This window comes from Athene noctua, chromosome 2 (assembly GCF_965140245.1).
Source record: "Athene noctua chromosome 2, bAthNoc1.hap1.1, whole genome shotgun sequence".
In the NCBI taxonomy this organism is placed as follows: Eukaryota; Metazoa; Chordata; class Aves; order Strigiformes; family Strigidae; genus Athene; species Athene noctua.
The window spans coordinates 161,538-181,283 of record NC_134038.1 but is presented as its reverse complement, the minus strand read 5'-3'; the positions used below and the strand labels follow the sequence as shown (position 1 = coordinate 181,283).

The following is a 19,746-nucleotide window of genomic DNA, read 5'->3' as shown; positions in this document are numbered from 1 at the left end:
GTAAGCAGGGCTCGGGTCTTTGGGTTTTTGCCGGCCTTTTGCCACGTCACCCCGTGGTCAGGCTGCCGGGCAGGTGGCAACCCTTCAAGGGGGGTGAGCGGCGCCGTCTCTGCGGCCGGGGCGGGAAGCGGAGCTCCTGAAGCGCGCCGTGGTGGTGAGCCGCAGCCAGGCTGGCCGGCCTGTAACTTGGGTGCGGGGGGGGCCTGGCAGCAGGGCCGGGGCCTCTGCTCTGTCCTCCGGGTGGGGGAGCTGGCGCCTGGCTGCGCCTTCCTTCTGAGCACCAGCTCCTCGAGAAGCAAGACAAGGCATCGTGAAGGAGCTGCGAGGCCAGAGCGAGGGAGAGGAGGAGCGGCGGGCTGAAGAGAGGGCTGGGGGGAGAGGCGGGAGCTCAGGGCAAAGGGGCCTCCCCACGGCACCGTTGCCGGCACCTTTGGTGTCCTGGCCGGCGCTGCGCCGGGTGACCTCCCTGTAAGCAGGGCTCGGGTCTCTGGCCTTTTGCCCCCTTGCCCCGACGGTTTGGCTGCCCGGAGAGAGGGGCGAGCCTGTAAGGAGAGAGCGGCACCGTCCCCGCACCGAGGGGCAAATGGGGCTCTCTGGCCCCCAAGCCCGCCCTGTAGGCAGGGGAGTGCTGTTTCCCCGGCCCTGGCGGCTTTCTGCCTGCTGGCGGCCTGGCCAACGTGACCCCCTGGAGTCGGGGCGCGTCGCAGCACTTGTCCCTTGGTCCCCCGTGAAGGCCCGTGGCACGTTGAGTCCCTCTGGGCTCCGTGCGTCCGGGGGGACAGGTCCGAGGCTCTGCTCTCTTGCTCGCGGGAGGGGACGGCTCCCCAGACATTGGCTGCACAGAGCTCGCTCTCTCTCCTGGGAAGTTTTCTTTCCCCCTGTCCGTGTCCGTGTGCCTGCCTGTGTCCGCGTCGGTGCGAGTGAGCGAGTGAAGGAGCTTCTTGTTTAGGCCCCTGTTGAAATCGCTGCAGCGTACTTAGCTTAAACTTCCCGGGAGGGAAAGAGGGGCTCTGTGCAGCAACAGGGGGTCGGTCCCCGCTGAGCCCGCGAGCGGAGGGCGAGTCCCGGCTGGCCCCTCCTTTCCAAGGACAGAGCCAAGCCGCGTGACCCGCCCGCTCCCTGGGCCTGGGTGGCTGCCTGTCCTGCTGGCGACCTGCCAGCGTGCCGGCCCTGTACTCGGGGCGAGTGCCACGAGCCGTGGAGCCATCTGACCCGACGGCCCTGTAAGCAGGGTTGTGCCCGTCCCCCGCCCTCGGCAGGAGGAGCGGGTAGCGAGCGGGCGTCTGCGGCCCCCGGCCTTCGAGGGCAAAGGCTCGGCAGTTGTGTCCCCTTCACCGAGAACCGCGGTAGCCTCTAGAAACGCAGGGAACGGCCCTGAGCCAAGTACCTGCCCCAGAGTCCTCGAGACCCTCCCAGAGTCGCCCAGGACGCTCTTGTCCCACAGCAGCCGTGGTGACAGGGAGGGCCCTTTGCCCGCAGCCCCTTTCTCTTTCCCCGGTTTCAGCGTGCCGCTCCTCCTCTCGCTTGCCCTCGCCTCGTAGTTTCTTCCGCAGGCCACGGATGCCTCTTCCTTCTTCCTTCTCCGGGAGCTGGTGCCTGGAAGGACGGCGCGGTCGGGCGCCAGCTCCTCTGCCTGGACGACGGGGAAGCCGGCCGCCCGAGGGACCTTCCCTCAGCGTGCTCTGGCCCCCGGCCCTCCCTCCTGCCCCCTGCCCCGGCCTGAGCCGCCTCAGACCCCATTTTCTCACCTGGTGGTGCCCGGCGGCCTGGGGGCTTAAAGCATAGAGGGAGAGGGGACAGGGGTACGGCAGGGCAGGGGGAGATTTAGGGGGACAGGCAGCACGGGTGGGCCTCAGCCGCCAGCCCCTTGCAACCAGCTGCTCCGCAGTGACGCGGCAGCTTCTCCCAAGCGATGAGGAACCCCCCTCGGGAAGTTCTGCTTCCCCAGCCCCCAGAACCTCTTGGGAAAGGGCCGCTGCTGCCGATTCACCTGCCTTCAGGGCAGACAGCGCCCAGCACTCTCGATAGTGCTTGGCTGGCGCCTTGTGTGGGGTGGCGGCCCTGTTAGCGGGGTGCGGGTCAGGGCGCCCCTGTAGCGGAGAGGAGGGGCCTCGTGGGCCTTTGGGACCGGGGCTGCCCTGTAAGTCGGGGCCTGGCCCGTGCCCTGCAGTCCCGGGCACTTTGCAGTCCCGGCAGCGGCTCGAGCCCCCTGTAAGCAGGGGCGCAGCCTCGGTGGCCGCCGTTTTGCATGCCCAGCTCCATTTGCCCAGAGTGCCCGATTCCGAGCCCAGCTCCAGCACCCGCCGCGACTCCACGTGTGGCAGCACCGGAGCACCGATTGGGTAAGAAAAGCCGATCTGTGAGGGTTTTTTTTGGGGGGGGGGTATAGAGGAATAGTGGTGTGGGAGGGCGGCCAGGGTTCGGGTGGTGCCGTGTCAGGCTCTCGCCGGGGACCGTCGTCCCTCTCAGGCCTGACGGCACCCTCCTGCTCTTGCAGCACTTGGTGGTGGAGAAGGGAGAGACATCCACCGCATGCGGAAGGCCGTGCAAGGCAAGGGTTAGCAGGAGGAGCAGCGAAGGAAGTCTGGGCAGCAAGCGGAAGAAAGAGAAGCGCGCTCTGGGCAAAGCGCCACTGTGAGGGGCGGAGCGGCCGCCTGAGGGAAAGGGGAGCGCAAGTCGGCGCTGCCTCAGCAAGAAATGGATCGACTCGGGGCCGAGGGATTGGAGCCACCTTGGCGGGGGATCAAAGCTGCTGCAGGGTGGGGGGCCAGTGCCGTCGCCTAGGAGGGGCAGCAGACCTGCGTCAGGGCGCGTGGGGGGGGACTGGAGCTGCATGATGAGGGACCGCCATCACCTCAGGGGCTGAGGAGGGTCCAGGCCCTGACGGACGCTGCCAGGAGCCGCCGGACGCTGCCAGGAGCCCATTGCAGATGAGAGCCCGTCACGGTCCCTGCACGAAGCACTGGAGCACCGACTGGGTGAGGAAAGCCGATCTGCGAGGTTTTTTCGCGGGGTGGGTGGTGGGAGGGCGGCCGGGGTTCGGGTGGTGCTGTGGCCAGCTCTCGCCGGGGACCAGCATCGCTCTCGGACCTGACGGCATCCTCCTGCCCTTGCAGCAGGCGGCGGAGCGGCGTGGAGGTCTCCGTCCTGTACCGCTGCAGGCCAAGAGCGGAGGAAGTCTGGGCAGCAAGAGGAGGCAGGAGAAGGGCGCTCTGGGCAAAGGGACCTCCCCGTCACCGGGGCTGTGGTCGCACCAGCGTGTCGCCAGGACCTTCGGTGCCCTGGCCGGCTTTGTGCCGGGTGACCCCCCTGTAAGCAGGGCTCGGGTCTTTGGGTTTTTGCCGGCCTTTTGCCACGTCACCCCGTGGTCAGGCTGCCGGGCAGGTGGCAACCCTCTAAGGGGGGTGAGCAGCGCCGTCTCTGCGGCCGGGGCGGGAAGCGGAGCTCCTAAAGCGCGCCGTGGTGGTGAGCCGCAGCCAGGCCGGCCGGCCTGTAACTTGGGCGCGGGGGGGGGCCTGGCAGCGGGGCCGGGGCCTCTGCTCTGTCCTCCGGGTGGGGGAGCTGGCGCCTGGCTGCGCCTTCCTTCCGAGCATCAGCTCTTCGAGAAGCAAGACAAGGCATCGTGAAGGAGCTGCGAGGCCAGAGCGAGGGAGAGGAGGAGCGGCGGGCTGAAGAGAGGGCTGGGGGGAGAGGCGGGAGCTCAGGGCAAAGGGGCCTCCCCACGGCACCGTTGCCGGCACCTTTGGTGTCCTGGCCGGCGCTGCGCCGGGTGACCTCCCTGTAAGCAGGGCTCGGGTCTCTGGCCTTTTGCCCCCTTGCCCCGACGGTTTGGCTGCCCGGAGAGAGGGGCGAGCCTGTAAGGAGAGAGCGGCACCGTCCCCGCACCGAGGGGCAAATGGGGCTCTCTGGCCCCCAAGCCCGCCCTGTAGGCAGGGGAGGGCTGTTTCCCCGGCCCTGGCGGCCTTCTGCCTGCTGGCGGCCTGGCCAACGTGACCCCCTGGAGTCGGGGCGCGTCGCGGCACTTGTCCCTTAGTCCCCCGCGAAGGCCCGTGGCACGTTGAGTCCCTCTGGGCTCCGTGCGTCCGGGGGGACAGGTCCGAGGCTCTGCTCTCTTGCTCGCGGGAGGGGACGGCTCCCCAGACATTGGCTGCACAGAGCTCGCTCTCTCTCCTGGGAAGTTTTCTTTCCCCCTGTCCGTGTCCGTGTGCCTGCCTGTGTCCGCGTCGGTGCGAGTGAGCGAGTGAAGGAGCTTCTTGTTTAGGCCCCTGTTGAAATCGCTGCAGCGTACTTAGCTTAAACTTCCCGGGAGGGAAAGAGGGGCTCTGTGCAGCAACAGGGGGTCGGTCCCCGCTGAGCCCGCGAGCGGAGGGCGAGTCCCGGCTGGCCCCTCCTTTCCAAGGACAGAGCCAAGCCGCGTGACCCGCCCGCTCCCTGGGCCTGGGTGGCTGCCTGTCCTGCTGGCGACCTGCCAGCGTGCCGGCCCCGTACTCGGGGCGAGTGCCACGAGCCGTGGAGCCCTCTGACCCGACGGCCCTGTAAGCAGGGTTGTGCCCGTCCCCCGCCCTCGGCAGGAGGAGCGGGTAGCGAGCGGGCGTCTGCGGCCCCCGGCCTTCGAGGGCAAAGGCTCGGCAGTTGTGTCCCCTTCACCGAGAACCGCGGTAGCCTCTAGAAACGCAGGGAACGGCCCTGAGCCAAGTACCTGCCCCAGAGTCCTCGAGACCCTCCCAGAGTTGCCCAGGATGCTCTTGTCCCACAGCAGCCGTGGTGACAGGGAGGGCCCTTTGCCCGCAGCCCCTTTCTCTTTCCCCGGTTTCAGCGTGCCGCTCCTCCTCTCGCTTGCCCTCGCCTCGTAGTTTCTTCCGCAGGCCACGGATGCCTGTTCCTTCTTCCTTCTCCGGGAGCTGGTGCCTGGAAGGACGGCGCGGTCGGGCGCCAGCTCCTCTGCCTGGACGACGGGGAAGCCGGCCGCCTGAGGGACCTTCCCTCAGCGTGCTCTGGCCCCCGGCCCTCCCTCCTCCCTCCTGCCCCCTGCCCCGGCCTGAGCCGCCTCAGACCCCATTTTCTCACCTGGTGGTGCCCGGCGGCCTGGGGGCTTAAAGCATAGAGGGAGAGGGGACAGGGGTACGGCAGGGCAGGGGGAGATTTAGGGGGACAGGTAGCACTTGGTGGGCCTCAGCCGCCAGCCCCTTGCAACCAGCTGCTCCGCAGTGACGCGGCAGCTTCTCCCAAGCGATGAGGAACCCCCCTCGGGAAGTTCTGCTTCCCCAGCCCCCAGAACCTCTTGGGAAAGGGCCGCTGCTGCCGATTCACCTGCCTTCAGGGCAGACAGCGCCCAGCACTCTCGATAGTGCTTGGCTGGCGCCTTGTGTGGGGTGGCGGCCCTGTTAGCGGGGTGCGGGTCAGGGCGCCCCTGTAGCGGAGAGGAGGGGCCTCGTGGGCCTTTGGGACCGGGGCTGCCCTGTAAGTCGGGGCCTGGCCCGTGCCCTGCAGTCCCGGGCACGCCCTGTAAGTCGGGGCCTGGCCCGTGCCCTGCAGTCCCGGGCACTTTGCAGTCCCGGCAGCGGCTCGAGCCCCCTGTAAGCAGGGGCGCAGCCTCGGTGGCCGCCGCTCTGCATGCCCAGCTCCGTTTGCCCAGAGTGCCCGATTCCGAGCCCAGCTCCAGCGCCCGCCGCGACTCCACGTGCGGCAGCACCGGAGCACCGATTGGGTAAGAAAAGCCGATCTGTGAGGTTTTTTCGGGGGGGCGGGGGTATAGGGCTGTGTGAGGGCGGCCGGTGTTCAGGTGGTGCTGTGGCCAGCTCTCACCCAGGACCGTCGTCGCTCTCAGACCTGATGGCATTCTCCTGCTCTTGCAGCAGTTGGTCGTGGAGAAGAAGGGAGAGACATCCACCGCGTGCAGAAGGACCTGCGAGGCAAGAGCGAGCGGGAGGAGTAGCGGCAGCGGTCCGGCAAAGAGGCGAGAGAAAGCCCTCCTGGGCAGGGGATCTCCCTGTCACCTGGGCTGTGGTCGCCTCCAGCGTCCCTGCCCCTTTGGGGATGTTTTCTTTGCCTCGTGAGCAAGTACTCGGCTCTTGGTAGTTCTCCAGTTTTAGAACCTGCTCCCATTCCACCTGACGATGACCCAACTTCCTGAAGTTTTCTCAAAACTCCTTTCTGTGCTTGGATGTGGCTGCACCAGCCGTGGGGAGCGGGAGGGCTCTGCAGCCACCCGCAGCGCCCTTTGAGGCTGCGTGGGATGCCGGGGGAAGAGCAGTCGGGAGCAGGGTTTTGGAGGTGGATTCCCCTGCTCTGAGTGCTTCTCTTTCCGCACCTGTACGGGGAAGGAAGCGGCTGGATCTCAGCCTCTGGAGGAGCACGTTCCTCTTCCCTGCCCCAAAAGGGCGTTTGTGCCCACCCTTTCCCCATCTGTTCAGTGCCGGGGGTGCTCAGTCAGATGCTTTCTCCAACTGCGTGTTCCCCATTTAGCTCCTTTTCTGCCCAACTCGGCTTTAACCGCTGCCTGCCACGTGGCGCTGCGCGTGGGATTTTAACCTTTGGCAGCCGCTGGAATGTTTGCGGCGTGTGTTGGTCCTGGCTGCTTGCAAGGGGACTCTCGGGGTGAAGCGCTAAGGCTTGGACAATAGGGCCAAGCCAGAGTTGACCTGTAGACGAGTCCTGTGTATTTTGTAAGTTAACCATTGTGCTAACAGGTATTTTACTAAGTGATAACCAACCACCTATTCCGATGTAAAAAGTGGAAGTATCGAAGCCTGAACAACAGGCCCTGAGCCGAAGCTGCTCACTCAGTATGTCATCGTTAGTGAAACAGGTGTGGAAGACGTAGCTCTCTTGAATGTACATTTATCTTTCTTTGTGTGGGGATAAAATAACCGGGTCGTGGAGACCGTAGTCTGGCCCTGTGGCCTGACGTGAGCCCTTGCACCTAGTCTGCCTGGGTAAGCAGAGGAGCTCCCTTAGCTTCTCCCCTGAGCCCTGGCCAGGCTCCGGGGGAATCTAATGTGAGATTGAAACCAGATATTTCCGCTCCAAACCAAGGTGCCAGCTCTTCTGGCTTGCCGATTTTGGGGTATAGAAGGGTGGACCCGCTCACAGCGACTTTGGAGGCCTCACCTACGGGTGGACGCACCGCGTAGGGTTTCCCACTTGCCGGGAAAGGCTCTGCAAACCCTCGCTGTAACCGGGGCTGCCTGCGGGTCTGGGTGATGGCAACGGGTGCAGGTGCTGAGGGATCTTTTTTAATCGCTGTTCCCTCTCTCTCAGGCAGTCAGGATTTGATGCGTTACCCTGTATTTTCCTGTCTGTGTGAGTGCACTATTCCGTCTTTCCTGACTGCGTGTTTTCCATATTCTTCTGTTATTTAGTTATTTCTAATAAAATACGCCTGCTCCTTTCACTCCGGTGTCTGAGTTGAATTGATATCCCTAATCAGCAAAACGGGGGGAGATGAGGTGGCGCTTTCCAGAGCCGAGGTCGGTGTCGGTTTGGCTTTGGGCTGAGCTGTAGCCGCCGCGGCGCTAGTTCCTGGCAAGGGGACGGACGGGGGAGCTGTCGGGGCCAGAGCTGCCGTAAATATGATCAGACAGCTTGCTCGGGTTCTCCAGCTCCTAGCGTACGCTCCAGAAGAGCGGCTGAACGCGGGCAGAAATGTTCCTGGATTTATCTGGGTTTTTTTAAAAAACTATTTCTGCTATCACCAGGATTTGAAAAACTAAATTGGATAAATGTGAGTTTAGGAAAAATATCTAACAATACGTGTGCTTTTAATAGTTACTGTACTGGTCTCCCAGGGACCGAAGTTACGCTGTTTCGTCCTTAAAACAACTCTGCGCTCCCGTGTCGCGTTGTCACAGGCTTTCCTCCCCCTTCCACCCGTCCGAAGAGCCCTGAGGCTGCTCTGACCGACACTTCGGTCACCCCGCTGAGTTCTGGGTCACAAGGCGAGACTGCGCTGCCCTGCGCTGCGGCCGTGCCGGAGCTCCTCCCTCTCCGGGGGGTTATAAGATTTGGCAGCGTCGGTCCCGTCGGCCCGCGCACCGGAGCGGTCTCGCCCAGCGGCTGCTCCCGCTGGCCGGGGAAGGTTCCCCCGGCGGGGAGAGGCGACCTGCGGCGTGCGGCTGCGCCGGGCGGCCCCCGGAGTGCGCGTGCGCGGCGGCGGCCCCGCGACCGGAGGACCGGCGGCCCATAGAGCGCGAGCTCGGAGGAGCGACGGGCATCTCCGGCGTTTATTAACGGTGCTGGTCGCTATAGTTACCGGGGGGGGGGGAGCGTGGGCCGGGCCGGAGGAGCCGCAGGGGCGGGCAGGGAGGCTGCAGGCAGCGCCCCCTCCCTGTCCGGGGCCGGTGCTGGAGGAGGAGCCGGTGCGAGCCGAGGCAGGAGCGGGGCCGCGCGGCCGGGCGGCTGCGGGGAAAGGTGCGGCGGGACCGGGGGCGGAGGCCGCTCCGCGTCGGGGCCGGGCGGCGGCGGCGCTGCCCGGAGCCGCGCGGGGCTGCGCTCGGCCGGGCTTCCGGGTGCGCGGGCGGCGCGGCGGGAGCCGTAGTCACGTGCAGGGGGCTTCCGGTCGGCCATGTTGGCTCCCCGGGGCACGCCGGGAGCTGCAGTTTCTGCGCTCTCGGTTCCCCGCAGCCGCGGCGCTGGCGGGCGCGCGCGGCACGGCACAGCCCTCGGTACCGGCGCGGCCCGAGACGCGGTTTTGTGGCGGTTTCCCGCGGGCTGCCCGCGGCTCCCGGAGACGCGGTGTGCCCCCCGGCCCGGGGGTGCGCATGCGCGGCCGCGGCGTCTCCCGGGAGTGCGCGTGCGCGGCGGAGGTGAGTGTTGGGGCTGCGGCCGGGCCGGTCCGCGGCAATAAGGGTCCCTGCCGCCTCCGTGCCCCCTCCCGAGGCCGCGCTGGGGCCGCGCGTGTCCGTTCCTGCCCCGGGGATGCCGCCGGCTGCGCCCAGCTCGGGCTGGCGCTTCTCACGGCTCGGGGGCCAGAAGGGACGGGCGGAGCCGAGCCTTCCCGGCCGTGGGCAGCGGGGCGGGAGCCGCCGCGGCTGGAGCTGGAGGGGCCGGAGAAAGGGAAGGAAGGAGAACGTCAAGGGCATGTGGGCAGCAGCCGCCTCGCCCTGCAGGAGGAGAGCGCCTGCCTCTCCGGGTGAGCGAGGAGCCCTCTGCACAGTCCGCAGCGGGCCGGACCCAGGCGCGGAACGGCCGCGGAGCGAGCGAGCGAGCGAGCGAGGCTGCGTGTGTCGGAAGCCACGTCTTGTAAGAGCCGAGAGACACCCGCGTATTCTTTTAGGGGGAGGTCAGCCGGGCGAGTGGAGTTTCAGAAGAAGAGGAGGGGCAGGAGGAAGGAAGGAGAAAGAAGCATCTGACCTGTCCAGTTCTCCCGGCAGTGCCGGGAGCGAGAGCCGCGGTGAGGCCCGGGCCCTCGGGGCCCTGTCGCCCCCCTTGTATGTCCCAGTCCCTTCCCGCCCTTCTCTTTCCCATGCTGTGATTTTTTTTTTTCTTCTTCTCTATATCTTTTCTTTCTTTTCTTCTGCCTTGCTCCCCCTTCCTCTCTCACTTTCTCTCTCTTGTCTTGCTGCTCCCTTTTCTTTTTCTGTCTGCACTTCTGACTGCTTGTTCTGTACCTTTTGCATCACTCCTCAGTCCATTTCTCTCTCGATCCTTCCGTTCTGCTCCTCACTTCTCGGTTTCTCTCTCTTTCCTCTGTCCTACTCCTGCACGTAGCGTGTGATTGAATGAGGTTCTGTGTCTAGCAGGCCTCATCTCGTAAGAGCTGTGAGACACCTACATCTTCTCATAAGTGGAGGACAGCCAGGCACCTGGAGCTGTAGAAGAGGAAGGGAGAAGGCAAACAGAAGGAGGAGTCTGACCTGTCAAATTCTCCTGGCAGCGCGGAGAACTGCAGTAAGTCCCGAGCTCTTGGGCCCCTCTCATCCCTCTTGTGTGGCCTGGTCCCTCCCTGTCTTTCTCCTAGACTCCTCTCTTTCTGGTGCTGCTCAACTTTTTTTGCTCACCTGTATCTTCCGTCTTGCTTGGAGCATCTCCCTGTCCCCATCTTGTAGGTCTTCCCTTTCTCTGCCCTGTACCCTGCCGCTCTTGTTGCCTTTCTCCATCCCTCTCTGTCCAGCTCCCTGTTCCTATTGATGCCCCTTTCTTCTTCCTGCACCCGCTGCTATTCCCTGCGATCTCCATCTCTCTCTTTCCTGCTCCCTGTCCCCCGTTTTTCATTCCTACCTCCGTCCCTCATAGCCTGTCTGGCCTTTTTCCTCGGTGTCTTTCTCTCTGGCTGACTCCCTTCTGCTGTTTTTCATTTCCTCCCTATCCATCTTGTTGCCCATCGCTCTTTTGTCTTCTCTCTCTCCATGTGTCGCTGTCTGTCTTCCAGTCACTGTTCTTTAATTCCTCCCTCTTCCCTGTAGCTTGCTGCTATTTTTTTTTTCCCTGTTCTCCATCATGCTCTGTCGGGTGCCCTGTCCCTGTTTATCAATTCCTCCCTCTGCCCTGCGGTCTGTCTCTTTTCACCATTTAATTTTTGCCTCGCTCTCTCTCTGTCTGGCTCCTTGTGCCGGGTTTGCGAATTCCTTCCTCTGTGCCCCGTACCCCCTGTGATCTTTGCTGCTTTGTGGCCTGTTTCTGGCTGGCGCTCTGTTACTATTCAGTAATTCCTCTCTCGATGCCTTGTAGTCTGTTGCTTTTGTCTTTTCTCCATCTCTCTGTCTCTGTTTCCCCTGTTTTAGAATACACCCCCCCACCCCCACCCCCCTTCTTTCTGTATGCATCAGGATTAGTTTTTGGCTCCAGGTCTCTTTTTTTCTGTGTCTCTGTCCCTGTTTCCTAATTCTTCCTTCTCTGCCCTGTCACATGTAGCGATGTGATTTGTTTTGTGTTCCTTCCCATGGTTTGCTGTCCTGACTCCCCATCGCTGTTGCTTTTTCCTCCCTCTGTGCCCTGTTCTCTGGAGCTTTTTGGTCTTTCTTCCATCTTGCTTGGTCTAGCTCCCTGCTCCCCCCCTTTTTTTTTTTTCCCCTCCATGTCTGTTGTGCCACCCATCCCAGCTTTTTTTTTTCTGCATCTCTATGCTGCTCCTCGTCCTTCTTTGTTGGTTTCTGTCCTGCTCCTCCTCCTTCTTTCTGCTGCCTGTTTTCTTCTCTCCCTGCTGCTTTTTTTTCTGCATATCCACGCTGGGTTCCCTGTCCCCATCCTCTCACCGCCCCATCGCTCATCTCTTGTTTTCTCTCTACCCCTGTACTAGTCAGCTAGCTGCCACCTTTCTTCTGTCTTCTTGTGTCCTGCATCTTTCTCCTCATGTTTGGCAGTTTCCAGCTCTGCCCTGCAGCTTGTTGCTCCAGGAACCGACTGACTGTTCCCGGCTGGACTGAGGAGCGTGGCTCCGGGAACAAGCGCCAAGGTGTGCCAGGGGCAGGGGCAGCATTAGGGGCCCTGAGCCCCGGAGCAGACTCACTCCCTTCTGGGACTTGTTCTGTGTGTGACTGAATAAACACTTGCTGGCTGCCGGCTGCCTTTTGTGCTTCCTTTGCCCCAGGTGAGGGGCTGGGAGGGGTGATGATGCTCTGTGGGGGTGGGTGATGGCCTCCAGCTGTGGGCTGGGGCTGGAGGGGCCCCAGGTGTGGGCAGTGAGGCTGATGGCAGCGGCCCCTCCCTGTAAAGGGCTTGCTCCGGGTGGAGGGGCGGGTGCTGCTGTTAAGAGCAAGGCAGCCGTCGGAGGGGTCGGTGTCAACCAAGGGAGGAGCAGAGCAGTCGCTGAGCATTGCTGGGCCCTGGCTGCACCGAGGGAGAAGGTGAGTGGAGCCGTGCCATCAGCTGGCAGCTCCTGGGGAGGATGGCGGTGCCTGCAGGGTGGCAGTGTTGGAGGTGGTGGCAGGGGCTGCCCCGAGCCGGTGGTGAGGCTTCTGGGTGCATTGGTGGGGGTTCGGAGGGGTGAGCAACGGTGCTGCTGCAGGGTCAGAAAGCAGAGAAAACTGCCTCTCGCAACCCAGCGGGAGCTGTGGTCCTGGCGTGTGGGGTTTCTGGCCAGCCGCGTTGGTTCCCTGGGTCACGCTGGGATGCGGGGTCTTACAGCGCTTGGCGTGCAGGCGGCCGTGCCGCGTTGGCCAGCGCGTGCCAGGAGCTGTAGGTTCTGCAGACTCGGCTGCCAGGCAGCCGCACCGCTCGTGGGCGCCCGTAGCGCGGCGCAGTCCTCGCTACCGCCGCGGCCCCTGTGGCGCAGCACGAGGGATAGTTTTGTTGCCGCTTTCACGTGGATTCCCGGGGGCTTCCAGCTGCTCCCCACCAAGCGTCGTGCCCGTTCCTCGAGAGCGTGTGCGCAGTGACGTGCCGCTCGGCCGCCGCTCGCGCGGGGGGTGGCGCTCGCCCGCGCTCACCGCCGCTGCCTGGCAAACGCCACACGGTGCTGTCGGTGGGCGACACAGAGGTGGCCCCGTGCCCCACGCTGCCGCCCGCCAGCAACGTCGGTGCGATGCTCCGATGCCCGTGGGGGGGTGCGGCCACGCTCGGTGCCCCCTCCTGGTAAGGAAATGCTGCCGCCGCCCCACGTCACGCTGCCGGCGGGCGCTCGGTGCGCGAAGGGCAGGACTGCAGCGCCGGCCCCGCACAGGTGTGCGGCACCGCCAGAGCCGCCTTCCTGCTGCCGCAGCGTGAGGCTTGCTGGGCGTGATTCCTGGGGGTGGGCGAGGGCCGAGGCCGCCGGTGAGGCCGGCCCGCCCCTTTGGCAGGTGTGGGGGCCCCTCCTGCCCGCTGGCCACACGGCAGCGGTGGGGCAGGAAGCTTCACACCACCTGCTGTGTCAGGCCTCGGCTCTCCTGGAGGTGATCCGGGCCGGGGGAGCCCCAGGGAGTTACCCGAGAGCTGGGACAAAGGCAGAGGGGAATAAGATGGGTGTCCCCCGGGGGTTGGTGCTGGGTGCCTCCCCAGCTTGCCAGAGCTCCCCTTGAGCTGGCACTGGCCTCGCCCGCACCGTGTCCTGGCCCCAGGTCTCGCACCTCACCCTGAATCCCGTCCCGTAGCCCCAGGTCACCCCCGAGCCCCGCGGGGATGGCGGCAAGCCGGCCCTTGGCGCCTCCGCAGGAGCCCCTGTGGAAGGGGGGCTCCGGCCAGGGGCGATCTACGGTAATAACGGCAGTCGCTTCACCTCCCAGAGGCCTCACCAGGGCCGTGTTGGAGAATGGCTTGCAGAGCAAGGCCATGGGTCTCTGCAGGAGCTGATTGCAGCCATCTGAGGTAAACAAAGGAAACAACCCAGGGTACAGTTATGCTTACAACGGACTGTTATGTTAACAAAGAGAGAAACTGAGGTACACCATGGCCTTGAGTGTGATGGTGAACAACCTTGGGAAAAAAGGCAGGCCAGAAGAGGGAAGATGTTGGGACATATCTGAAATGTCGCAAGTGGCTGGGATATTATAATGTAGCCTTTTACATGTATCCAATAGATTTGTGAGTAGTATGCATGATTATTGTAGAGTGCTTAATGTAAGGGGTGATTTTTTTCAGTAAAGCTGAAGCTTGCTCTATCATTCACGTTGAATCGGCCGCTTGCTTCCTCCAACCGCCACAAGTGGCGCACCGAACAGGGTTACCCGAACTCTGCTTTTTCACCTAACGGAACCGAGGAAGCGGCGGGATGGACTCGGAGTAGGAAGGCAACGCTGCCACCTCCTCAGCGCCAGGTGCAGGTGTTCACTCCGAGAAGGGCTACCCCGGAAAGGCTGCAATAGGGGACTTACCCAGGAAAGGCCAAGGAATTAAGGAACCTGGTCATTGGCTACTTGATCGGATGTGGAAGAAGATCGTCAAGGTACACGATCCAGCATTTTAAGGAATTTAAGGAATTTTCGCCCAGGCAGGAATATTTTCAACGAGAGGTAGTCCTAAAACTTTTTGCTTTTTAGAAAAGCGGGGAGTAAGTCCGATAAAAGACTTAGCTCTGCTGATTGGTCTGGGCAAGGCTAGGGGACACTTTAAAGAGCCAAATTTATTGCTTAAAGAATCAGAATGGTGTGATAATCTTTTAGACCCTGATGCTGTAAATCCTGAAAAAGAATCTGAACTGTCTGGCTTGTGTCCTCCCTTAACTGAGGACGATGGACACGGCAAGAAAAATTCTTACTCCTGTAAGCTATGAGCCGGCTCATCAGCCACGTTGGGAAAAACGGCTTTTTTCTGTTTTTTAAAGATTTAGAGAAAAGCATTAATGAGAACGGGCTGCAAAAACTCAGATTACAACAGCTGTACTGGAGGCGACGGCTCAGGGATATCGATTGGCCCCATAAAAATTGGCTAACACTTTTAAGAAAAAAACCCGTCATTCACGCCGGCACAGCACTCTACCTGGAAAACCGAGCGTGTAGCTTAACATTTGGAGCTGGCGGCGGCGGCCCGGGGCCTCCCCGAGCCCCCCCGCCGCGGAGCGGCCACCTGCAGCTGAGCCGGCACTGCGCGCTCGGCACACCGCCCCCCCGTCTGGCAGGGTTATGCAGCGCAGGCTTTAGATGTGCTTAACGGAGTCCTCGTATTGGTAATATTTGTCATTTTACGTTGTGAGTGATGAGTGTCAGGAGCTCCTCTGTGTAGTTTTGTGAGTGTGTGAGTGTGTGTGAGTGTGCCGCGGCCGCTGCAGCCGCGGAGTTCTCTGGCCAGGGAAGCGGCCGGCGAGGAACTGCAGGGTCCTAGTGCCCGCCCGCTGGGGCATCGGTGCTGCGGTTGGTTTGGGCTCAGTGCTCTCAGTGTCACAGGTGAAATACCTCCTCTAGCAGGAGGCAGTCATTCTGTGTTGATTGCTGTAGGTGCATACTCTGCGGGGAGAGTGCACCTCTGAACCATCTGCCTAATGGAAATATTGTTAAAAAATCATCTGCAACCTCACAGGGGTTGTTTGTTTTACCAGGGGTTGTAGATGCTGATTATGAAGAGAAAATAAAAATTATGGTCTGTACCCCTGTGTTCTGTAACAAAAGGGTCAAAAATTGTTCAGCTTGCTTCTTTTGCTGTGGCTCCCCCTAACAGTATACCAAGAAGCCGCAATGACTCAGGATTTAGATCAGCAGATACCCCTTAAATATTTTTGGACTAAAACAGTAACACAAGGTTAACTGCTGGTAAAATGTACTCTCGCTAAAACTGAAAAATCTGTTGGGCTAACAGGCATTTTAGATACTAGTGCAGATGTAACCATAATATCTGTGAGCAGATTGGCTGTTAGCTCTGGTAACTCAAATGCTTTTCAGGGTTGGTGTCATGCTGTAACAATTTAAAGCAAGGATCTCATTCATGTAAGAGGCCCAGAAAACTGGGTAGCAAATATTCATCCATTTATATTGGAAAACCCCTATTGCATTTTGGGGTCATAACTGTATGACTCAGTGAGAAACTCGGATTGGATCAAATCTGTCTTAATCACCACTGTAGCACAACCCACCCTGAAACCCACCCTGACACTAACCTTGTAAACCGAATCACCTGTGTGTATTGTCCTGCAACAACTTAAAACTGTTATTAAGACTTTAAAAGATTTACTGAAACTGTTAGGAACCATGAATTGCTTACAGCCGTTGTGGGCCTAACTGATGTTGATCTGCATAGCTTGTTTGATATTTTACGAAAAGATCCTTCACTGACATCACCCAAAGTACTTACAGAGAAAGCAAAACAAGATCTTCACCATATAGCTAACAACCATCGCAAGCATACTTCATTCCCCCACAGGGCAAACCATGGTAGAAAGAGCGCACCAGACCTTGAAAGTGCGTTTGCAAAAGCAAAAGGGGGGAGAGATCTTGGCTCCAGGTCAACCGTTTGCTCTGCTGTAAAACGCATGCATTTTTTCCACCAGAATGCCAGAACAACACAAAATCGGTTTTCTTTATCAAGGCATCCAGCTAAAAACATCACTGCAACTTGCCCTGAATACCAGAAAGACTCCATCTCTTCAAACCTTTTAAACATCTCCCCTGTGTTACAGGTGTCACCAGTATTGTGTCGTCTTTCATCACAGATACCAGATCGACAAGAAGTCCACAGCAAAGCTCAAGTGTTAACAAAGACTTAGAAAGTAGTAACTGGGAAAGACAATTTTTTTTTTAATAACCTGGGGAAGAGGTTATGCTTGTGTCTCCACAGGTCTCATTCTCCAATGGTCACCGACAAGGTGTGTGCGACCACAGCTGAGGCGTGAGAGGCAGCCAGCACTCAGGATCCAGCTGTGGGTGCTGTGAGTGCCCCTGTGCCGACAGTCTGCGGTCTCTTCGACTGATGTTTTAAGCAGAAGGTCTGAGTAATGTTTGCTACTGCAACAGGACAAACTACACTACAGTTGCCAATTCTTTTAAGAGAAAATGCTAACAGTAACTGCAACTCCTTAATTAAATATATAGGCTTACTAGTCACTTGTGCAAGATGTACTTTAGATAAAATATAGTTATTAATAAGGATAAGATGCTGTAAGAATGTACGTATTCCACTTTCTTTGTTTAGTAATATTAAGAATTAAGAGCTCAAGTGTTTAACCTTATTTAGAAACTCCCTTGGGTTTCCCCCTGGAGTACTGGCCAGGCTCCAGGTGGAACCCAACAGGAGAATGAAATCAGATGTTTCCGCTCAAAGGAAGTTGCCGGTTATTTTGGCCTGTTGATTTAGAGGCTGGACCTGCTTGCAGCGACTTTGGATGCCTCACCTACGGATGGACGCATCACGTAGGGTTTCCAGTTTGTGAGGAAGAGCACTCTAAATTCTCGCTGTATCCAGGGTTCCCTAGCAATTGTGGATCTGAATGTTAGTACCGTACTTTCCTTACTGTTTATTTTGTAGTATTTAGTCATATCCCTTGCATGTGGGTAGTATGGGATGCTTTGTGCTTGATAGGGTACCTTTAACAGTTTATTGCGGTGATTAGGAATAGTATTATTGATTGTAGTAATTATTAAAATAGCATATAGTTGTATAATGAGAAATACTAGTAAATTTATGCTTGTGCAGCCTGCACAAAAAGAAAAAGGGGGAATTGTTGGAGAACAGCTTGCAGAGAGCAAGGCCGTGGGTCTCTGCAGGAGCTGATTGCAGCCATCTGAGGTAAACAAAGGAAACAACCCAGGGTACAGTTATGCTTACAACGGACTGTTATGTTAACAAAGAGAGAAACTGAGGTACACCGTGGCCTTGAGTGTGATGGTGAACAACCTTGGGAAAAAGGCAGGCCAGAAGAGGGAAGATGTTGGGACATATCTGAAATGCCACAAGGGGCTGGGATATTATAATGTAGCCTTTTACACGTATCCAATAGATTTGTGAGTAGTGTGCATGATTATTGTAGAGTGCTTATGTAAGGGGTGATTTTTTTCAATAAAGCTGAAGCTTGCTCTATCATTCACGTTGAATCGGCTGCTTGCTTCCTCCACCTGCTGCAGGGCCTCGCTTGCCTGTTCCTTCCCTGGGGATGCTGTTGACCGGACCCACTTCAGAACTGTGTGGGGTTCTCTGCCTGCCCTTGTGCTCCTCGCAGCAGAGAGGTGAGAAGGGACAGGCCCCTGGGACGTTTTCTGGCTGTGGACAGGAGCTGTCACAGCTGAAGCTGGAGAGGCCTGAGAAAGGGAAAGAAGAAAATCAAGGGTATGTGGGCAGCAGCTGCCTTCCACTGCAGGAAGAGAGAGCCTGCCTCTCTGGGCGAGGCAGGAGCCCTCTGCACAGTCCGCAGCGGGCCGGACCACCAGCGTGCGATCAGGGTCCGTGCGCGTCACCCAGAGCGCGGTACGGCCGCGCAGCGTGCGAGCGAGGCCACACGTGCAGGAAGCTGCGTTTTGTAAGAGCCGAGAGACACCCGCGTGTTCTTTGAGGTGGAGGGCAGCTGAGCGACTGCACCTCCAGAAAAGGAAGGGAGGAGAGAAGGAGAAAGAAGGGTCTGAATCGGCAAATTTTTCCTGGCAGCGCTGAGAGCGACAGCTGCGGTGAGTCGCGGACCCTCGGGCCCTGTTGCCCCTCTTGGACGTTTTGGGCTGTCCCCTGGCCCCCTCTCTATCCCATGCTGCTGTGATTTTTTTTTGTTGTTGTTGTTTTTGCTTCCCTATATCTGTGCTCTCCTTCTTTCCTGATCCCACTCCCTGTTGTGGTTTTTGTCTAGCTCTTCCTTTTTTCTAGATGCTTGGTCCTGCTCTCTCTCCTTCCTTTGTTTCATCCTCCCTTTCTCTCCTGTAACCTAGCGCTGTTATTTTCCTTGTTCATTTCTTGTTTCAGATCGGCTTTGGGGTCTCTTTTTGCCCACAGCTTTCTCTGGCCTGTTCCCAGGCATTGTTATCCTCGGCGAGCCTGTCTGCCGCTCCATGTGCCTGCCTGCCCATTTCCCTCCTTCCTAGTCTTCCTGCCTCTATGCTGTGACCTCGCTCATGCCTCCCCTGCTCCTGTATCTCCCTGTCCCCGTCCTCCACCCTGTTCACCTCGCCCTCTCTCAGACCCTTTGTGCTGCTCCCTGTCTCGACTGTTGATGGCTTCATCTCTCTCTTTTGTTCTCTCTTCCTGCCTTCTCTCATGCTCCAAGTCTGTCCTTCTCTGTGTTCCTCTTGTTGGTTCCAGGCCAGCATCCTACTGCCTGTCTCTCTCTTCCGCAGTCGTCTCCTGCTGTCCAGCTCCCTGTCGCTCACCTCTCTTCTAGATGCCTCCGTGCTGCCTCCTCTCCTTGCTGATCCCCCCGCCCTGCTCCCCATCGCTGCCTTGGCGCTCTTTCACCACACCACTCCTGCCCTAAAATACTCGCCCTGTAAATGCCGACCCCACCAATACTGCCCCCCCCAGGCTCCCCACAGAAACGATCCCCTCAAATAGTCTACCCTGAAACACTTCCTGTAAAATAGTCCCCTCTAAAAAGTCCCCCAGCAAATAATCACTTGGAAATGCTCCAACTTCAAAATATATCCCTGCGAAATAATACTCCTGCCACCCCTGGACCCCCCGTGAAATAATAGTCCCCCCCTGAAATAAGAATTCCCCCCCACCCCCCGAAATAATGGTCCCCAAAAATAGTCCCCCCCCCGCCCCCGAAATAACAATGCTTCTGCCCGTGAAATACGGCTCCACCACCAAAATGATACTGCTAGGAAAAAATCCCCGCCCCTCACGCCGCCCTTCCTTCCCCCACCCAGCTGGTAGAATAATACACCCTTCCAAATAATACTCGCCCAATAATACCCCTGGAAATATTATACCCACCCCCCTTGGAATACTACTATGCCTCCCAGTGAAATAATGCACTCCTCCCCGACCACCCCCACCCCCCCCCCCAATAATGCTCTCCCTGACCCCTGCTGAAGTAAGGCTCGCCCCCCCATGTGAGATGACACCCCCCCCCCCCGTGTGAAATGTTGCTATGGCCCTGAGAAAGAACACTCACTCAGCACTCCACCCCCCCACCCCGGATATAATACTACCTCCAATAATATTACTCCTCCCATACTCCACCCTACCCCCCATTATAAAACTCTCTGCCCCACCGGAGATATAACACTCCCCCTCAATATAAAACTTACCTTTGATATCAAACAAGATACTGCTGCGCTCCTGCGAAATACCACTCCACCACTGCCTGCTAAATACTTCTTCCCCCCAGCTCACAAAATAAGATAATTCTAATGTCTGCTTCCTTGCAGTCTCTCACACATTTTGGTCCTTCCACCTCTATTTGGCCTCCAATTACACTTGAACTCTACTTTCTCCAATCCCCTCCTGCTTTCAGCCTCCAGTATTTTCTGGCCTCTACTTATG

The 19,746-nt window shown here is 59.2% G+C and overlaps 1 long non-coding RNA gene across 3 annotated transcripts; it reads left to right on the top strand.

The window, feature by feature from the left end:
* The first annotated feature begins 8,691 nt into the window (after nucleotides 1-8,691).
* LOC141956728 (uncharacterized) lies at nucleotides 8,692-11,494 on the top strand. Of its 3 annotated transcripts, none has more exons than XR_012632996.1 (4): nucleotides 8,692-8,804; nucleotides 9,275-9,391; nucleotides 9,709-9,888; nucleotides 11,301-11,494. It is a non-coding gene; the product is annotated as an uncharacterized LOC141956728 (long non-coding RNA). The 3 variants fall into 3 exon arrangements; XR_012632997.1 differs by having other exon boundaries at nucleotides 8,696-8,804; nucleotides 9,738-9,888; XR_012632995.1 differs by having other exon boundaries at nucleotides 8,700-8,804; nucleotides 9,741-9,888.
* Nucleotides 11,495-19,746: the final 8,252 nt, after the last annotated feature.